The 7,028-nt window shown below is 36.0% G+C and overlaps 1 non-coding gene across 1 annotated transcript; it reads left to right on the top strand.

The window, feature by feature from the left end:
* Window positions 1-367: 367 nt before the first annotated feature.
* On the top strand, window positions 368-474 carry LOC123248106. Its single transcript, XR_006506209.1, has one exon. It is a non-coding gene; the product is annotated as a U6 spliceosomal RNA (small nuclear RNA).
* Window positions 475-7,028: the final 6,554 nt, after the last annotated feature.

Genomic DNA, 7,028 nt, shown 5'->3' with positions numbered 1-7,028 from the left:
GGAGGGGATCAACCCCCTCTGGCACATGTGCCATAGGTTCACCAACATGGCCGTAGGAGATAAACTCTTTCCCTCTTTATGCCTTCTCCTCAGCTCACCTCATAAGATGGATTCAGTATCTTAGGTCCAAGGTATTCTATGGTCCATACCTCTAAAATTATATCTTATGATGCCCCACAAGATTGTTTATTTTAATAGCCAGAAAACTCAATTTATTGAAAGCAAAGGAATTTACTGAGATGGCATTGTAAGAAGAATAGTTAACAAAACAGTCAACCGTATACCTGGGTCATATTCTCCCACAAATACATAATGAATCAGTTGAAGATTAGGAACACATATTATATACATTTGGTTAAAGTAACTCATGCTCACTTCAGCAGCACATGTACTAAAATTGGAATGATACAGAGAAGATTAGTGTGGACCCTACACAAGGATGACAAGGAAATTTGTGAAGTATACCATATTTTTTCCTTATGAAAATGAACAATATGGAAACATCTTTTGAATGATAATACATATATAACCCAGCACCTCTGGGAAGAAGGGAGAGAAACAGATTGGATCATATAACTTCAGAAAATTGTTATTAGGTGTAATTGGTAAAATAAAATATCTTTACAAAAAAAAATAAAGTAAATCATACCTCCAGTATTGGAAGTTCCCAATCTTTTTTTCTCTTCTTCAGGGGTCCTCATACTGCTCCTCCCTAGGTGTGATCTCTGTTGGGCAAGTTGCTCAATTGAGCTCTATAAACCTGTTCCAAACCAGTTTGATTTCTGATTGCTAGAGCTAATTCTTGAATCCATCATTGACCGTCTTTTCTGATGAGGGTTACACTCCTCAATGCTGTTGCAACTAGATTTACTGGATCCTTTATGGGTGCAGTATCTCTTACTAGGCAAGTTAGCTGCAGTACAAAATGAAATGACATGACCTATAGTAGGGCAGGGAGGAAGTAAAAAGAAACCTCTCCCTTTCCTCTGCCTTCTGATGAAGTCACGAAGGGAATGGCAGAGGGCAATCCTCTCTCCAGAGATGGGTTCTTTCTCCATAGTTGGAACTCTTTTTTGCTGCCAGGGGTTACAAACCTCAGAAATCCTCAACCTTGACTGACTGCTTAGATTATCTTGATGCTTTTTTAAAGAGTCACTAGGGACATTATTAATTCTTCTTTCTTTATTCCTTTGTAGTAAATTTCCAACTCTCCTCTATTTCCATCAAGGAAGACTTTTGCATACCTCAAAAGGGGTAACAGTGAAAATCTTTTTTCATGCTTTGTAGAAGACCTTAATGCCTTGTTTCACTCCTCACCTACTTTTTACATCCTATGATTGCATCAACTGGAATGGGATAAATCAATCCATCAGGGATGTTCTGATCAACCCCTCTCCCTACTATATATATGTATATATACACGCATATAAACATATATATGCATATATACACACATAAACATATATATGCATATATGTATACTATATATATATATATATATATGTATCAAACCCTTACCGTCAATCTTAGAATCAATACTGGGCTTGATCCTAAGGCAGAAGAGTGGTAAGGGCTAGGCAATGGGGATTAAGCAACTTGCCCAGGGTCACACAGCTAGGAAGTGTCTGAAGTCAGATTTGAACCCAAGATCTTCCTTGAATCCAAGATCTATGGCGGTGATGGCAAATCTATAGCTATTTTCGATGACACGAAACCACCTGTGGCTGTAAACAGAGAAGTATGGGGCCGCATGCCGAAGATGAAACATTTGCTGAAGTGTAGTATAGACACTCTGTGCACTATAGATGACAATTCTACCTATATCGATTTATCTATTTTGGTTTATTAAATACAGTTATAGATTACAATTATACATTTTTGTTATTTAAACTATAAATATCATGAAATTATGTTTTTTTCACACCACCTGAGTTATGCTCGGTTTTTTTGGCAAATTTTGACACATCAAGCTCAAAAGGTTTCCCATCACTGATCTATGGGCTTGGATCTCAATTTACTGAGCCACCCAGCTGCCCCCTCTACTATATATGGTTTTGTAAATGTAGATCCTTCTCTTATATTTTCTTCCATTTGTCTCTAATATTGGATTTTTTCAAATGATTATTTTTCTTCTTCCCATTTATTCTCTTCCCTTCACTAACAATTCCGCTCCCCCCACCCCCTTACATTTGTTACTCCTTTCTATTTGGGATTTTGCTTATTATTTCCTTTTTCTTGCTTGCTTTTATCTAAATATTTAATTCTTCCTCTGCTTTTTTTCTCTCAGTTAAGTAGATTCTTCCATTCTCCTCCCTTTCAAATAGTTCTAATCATTAATTTTTAAATTTCTTTTTTTTTCCAGAAAGGATTTCTCTCAATCTCTTCATTATCCATCTCCTATTTTTGTCTTATCTAGATTCTTATTCTTAGGCTTTTGACTCCTATGATTAGCCAGTACCTCTCTATTTTCTGTATTCTTTTAAAAACCCATACCTTCTGTTTTAAAATCAATACTAAGTATTGGTTCCAAGGCAGAAAAGTGGTAAGAACTAGGCAATTAAGATTAAATGATTTTCCCAGGGTCATGCAAGTAGGAAGTATCTAAGACTAGATGTGAACCCAGGATCTCCCATCTCTAGTCACTGAACCACCAAAACTGCCCCCATTTTCTGTATTCTTAATGGAATAAAACCTTCCAAGATATATACTCTGGACTCTTTCCTCTAGGCAGTTTCTGACACTACCTTATAGAACTTGCTCCAAGATTCCTCTTTTTCCTTTTTGCTTCCCTCCCACTGCCATTATCTTTGGATGATAGATAGGACGCTGACTTTTGGTAGATCCTTCACAGCATCCCTAATTATGCAGTCTACCACCGATCAATATTCTCTCCTTGGTTACCTTTTTTCCTTATTAGTCTCAAAATCTTCCTTGGTCTATGCCCTCCTATTCCCCCAGGTGTCAGTTGCTTCTAGGAGTTCCCATTCCTCTCCTCCTAAGGTACAATGCAGTCTTTTCAAGTATCAAATCCCCCAGACAACACCCAGCACAAGTTCCTGATCTCCCTTAACAGAATATCTCTCTTTACCCACAGGAGTAGTCATCAGGGGAACCTCTTCCCACCATCAAAACAAGTCTCCTTCTTCCCACTCTTTTTAATCCCTCCCTCTTCCTCCTAATCCCCCTCACCTCCAGGTTCTTTTCTTCCTGAGAGACCATAATAGTCATCTTCTCAGCGCTAGTCCTTGCTTAGATTCAGACACATCACACATTTCCCTCTATCTGCTCTCACCCATCCTATTTGATGTACCTTTCCATTTTGTAATGTATTTTCACAAAACAAACAAACAACAACAATAACAAAATATTGATTCATCTCTGGGCATTCTGTCTATACTTCTCCACCATTACCTACACTTGAATTCTGCCTTCATCCCCATCTCCTTATGTACATTTAGAAAAATGGCTTTTACTGCTTCCTCTACTGTCACTCTATACCTGTTGCTGTCCTTGGCATTTGCTTATTCCTAAATTTCTGTTGCCTAGGGTATTTTGGAAACAAATAATCTCTTCCTTTCTGGTTTTCTTTCTAAGAATATTTCAAACATTTCTCTATTTTTTAAAAATTATTATTAGACATTTATTAATATTCGTTTTTAACCTGTTTACATACTTTATGCCCCTACTTTCCCCTTCACCCCCCTGCTCTTCCCACACCCATGGTCAATGCACATTTCCACTGGTTGTAACATGTGTCCTTGTTCAGGGTCTATTTCCCATTCATGTTTGCCTCAGCCCATGCATTCAAGCAATTGTTTATATTATATGTTTCCTCTCCTGCAGTCCTTCCTCTGAATGTGGGTAGCATCTTTACCATAAATCCCTCAGAGCTGTCTTGTGTCATTGCAGTGCTGCTGGTACAGGAGCCCATTACATTCGATTTTACCATAGTATATCAGTCTTTGTGTACAATGTTCTTCTGGCTCTGCTCCTTTAGCTCTGCATCACTTCCTGGAGGTCTCTCCAATTTGCATGGAATTCCTCCAGTTTATTATTCCTTTTAGCATAATAGTATTCCATCACCCACATATACCACAATTTGTTCAGCCATTCCCCAATTGAAGAACATCCCCTCATTTTCCAGTTTTTTGCCACTACAAAAAGCGCAGCTATAAATATTTTCGTACAAGTCTGTTTATCTATGATCTCTTTGGGGTACAAACCTAGCAATGATATGGCTGGATCAAAGGGCAGGCAGGCTTTTATAGCCCTTTGGGCTTAGTTCCAAATTGCCAGCCAGAATGGCTGGATCAATTCACAACTCCACCAGCAATGCATTAATGTCCCAATTTTGCCACATCCCCTCCAACATTCATTACTCTCCCCTTCTTTCATTTTAGCCAATGTGCTAGGTGTGAGGTGATACCTCAGAGTTGTTTTGATTTGCATTTCTCTAATTATTAGAGATTTAGAACACTTTCTCATGTGCTTATTGATAGTTTTGATTTCTTTACCTGAAAATTGCCTATTCATGTCTCTTGCCCACTTATCAATTGGGGAATGGCTTGATTTTTTTATACAATTGATTTAACTCCTTGTATATTTGAGTGATTAGGCCCCTGTCAGAGTTTTTTGTTATAAAGATTTTTTCCCAATTTGTTGTTTCCCTTCTGATTTTGACTACATTGTTTTTGTTTGTACAAAAGCTTTTTAGCTTAATATAATCAAAACCATTAAATTTACATTTTGTAATTTTCTCTAACTCTTGCTTGGTTTTAAAATCTTTCCTTTCCCAGAGATCTGACAAGTATACTATTCTGTGTTCACTTAACTTATTTATAGCTTCCCTCTTTATATTCAAGTCATTCATCCATTCTGAATTTATCTTGGTGTAGGGTGTGAGATGTTGATCTAAACCTAATCTCTCCCATATTGTTTTCCAAATTTCCCAGCAGTTTTTGTCAAATAGTGGATTCATGTCCCAAAAGTTGGGCTCTTTGGGTTTATCATACACTGTCTTGCTGATGTCATTTACCCCAAGTCTATTCCACTGATCCTCCCTTCTATCTCTTAGCCAGTACCATATTGATTTAATGACTGCTGCTTTATAGTTTAGTTTAATATCTGGTACTGCTAGGCCCCCTTCCATCATATTTTTTTCATTATTTCTTTTGATATTCTTGATCTTTTGTTATTCCAAATGAAATTTGTTATAGTTTTTTCTAATTCAGTAAAGAAGTTTTTTGGTAATTTGATAGGTATAGCGCTAAATAGGTGGATTAATTTGGGTAGAATGTTCATTTTTATTATGTTAGCTCGTCCTACCCATGAACAGTTAATGGCTTTCCAATTGTTGAGGTCCAGTTTTATTTGTTTGGAAAGTGTTTTGTAGTTGTTTTCATATAATAGCTGTGTTTGTTTTGTTAGATTGATTCCCAAGTATTTTATATTGTCTAGGGTGATTTTAAATGGTGTTTCTCTTTCTACCTCTTTCTGTTCTAATGTGTTGGAAATGTATAGAAATGCTGATGATTTATGTGCATTTATTTTGTATCCTGCCACTTTGCTAAAGTTGTCGATTATTTCTACCAGCCTCTTAGTTGATTCTCTAGGATTTTTTAAGTAGACCATCATATCATCTGCAAAGAGTGATAGCTTAGTCTCCTCTTTGCCTATTTTGATACCTTCAATTTATTTTTCTTCTCTAATTGCTATTGCTAGTGTTTCTAGTACTATGTTGAATAATAGAGGTGATAATGGGCATCCTTGTTTTACTCCTGATCTTATTGGGAAGGCTTCTAATTTATCCCCATTGCATATGATGCTTGTTGATGGTTTTAGGTATATATTGTTTATTATTTTTAGGAAGGGTCCTTCTATTCCTATACTTTTCAATGTTTTCAATAGGAATGGATGCTGTATTTTGTCAAAGGCTTTTTCAGCATCTATTGAGATAATCATGTGATTTTTGTTTGTTAGACTGTTGATATGGTCAATTATGTGGATGGTTTTCCTAATGTTGAACCATCCTTGCATTCCTGGTATAAATCCCACCTGATCATGGTGGATGATCTTCTTAATTACTTGCTGGAGTCTCTTTGCTAATATTCTAGTTAAGATTTTTGCATCTATGTTCATTAGGAAGATTGGTCTATAGTTTTCTTTCTCTGTTTTTGGTCTACCTAGCTTTGGAATCAGTACCATATTTGTGTCATAAAATGAATTTGGTAGGACTCCTTCTTTGCTTATCATATCAAATAATTTGTAGAGTATTGGGATTAGTTGCTCTTTGAATGTCTGATAGAATTCACTTGTGAATCCATCAGGTCCTGGTGTTTTTTTCCTTAGGGAGTTCTTTAATAGCTTGTTCAATTTCTATTTCTGATATGGGATTATTTAGATATTCTATTTCTTCTGCTGTTAATCTAGGCAATTTATATTTTTGTAAATATTCATCCATATCTCCTAAATTGTTATATTTTTGCCATATAATTGGGTGAAATAGTTCTTAATGATTGCCTTAATTTCCCCTTCATTATAGGTGAGGTCTCCCTTTTCATCTCTAATACTGTCAATTTGGTTTTCTTCTTTCCTTTTTCTTATTAGATTGACTAGTACTTTGTCTATTTTATCTGTTTTTTCAAAATACCAGCTTCTAGTCTTATTTATTAATTCAATAGTTCTTTTACTTTCGATTTTATTAATTTCTCCCTTAATTTTTAGTATTTCTAATTTAGTTTTCATCTGGGAGTTTTTTATTTGCTCGCTTTCTAATTTTTTGAGTTGCATGCCCAATTCATTAATCTCTGCCCTCCTTAATTTGTTAATATATGCACTCAAGGATATAAATTTCCCCCTGAGTACTGCCTTGGCTGCATCCCACAGTTTGGTAGGATGTCTCATCATTGTCATGCTCTTCAATGAAATTGTTGATTGTTTCTATGATTTCTTCTTTGACAATTTGGTTTTGGAGAATCATATTGTTTAATTTCCAATTGGTTTTTGATTTGCCTGTCCAGGTGCCCTTA

This window comes from Gracilinanus agilis, chromosome 4, assembly GCF_016433145.1.
Source record: "Gracilinanus agilis isolate LMUSP501 chromosome 4, AgileGrace, whole genome shotgun sequence".
NCBI classification, from domain to species: domain Eukaryota; kingdom Metazoa; phylum Chordata; class Mammalia; order Didelphimorphia; family Didelphidae; genus Gracilinanus; species Gracilinanus agilis.
Note: the sequence above shows the minus strand (reverse complement) of the source record. Positions and strands in the feature narration are given on the sequence as shown.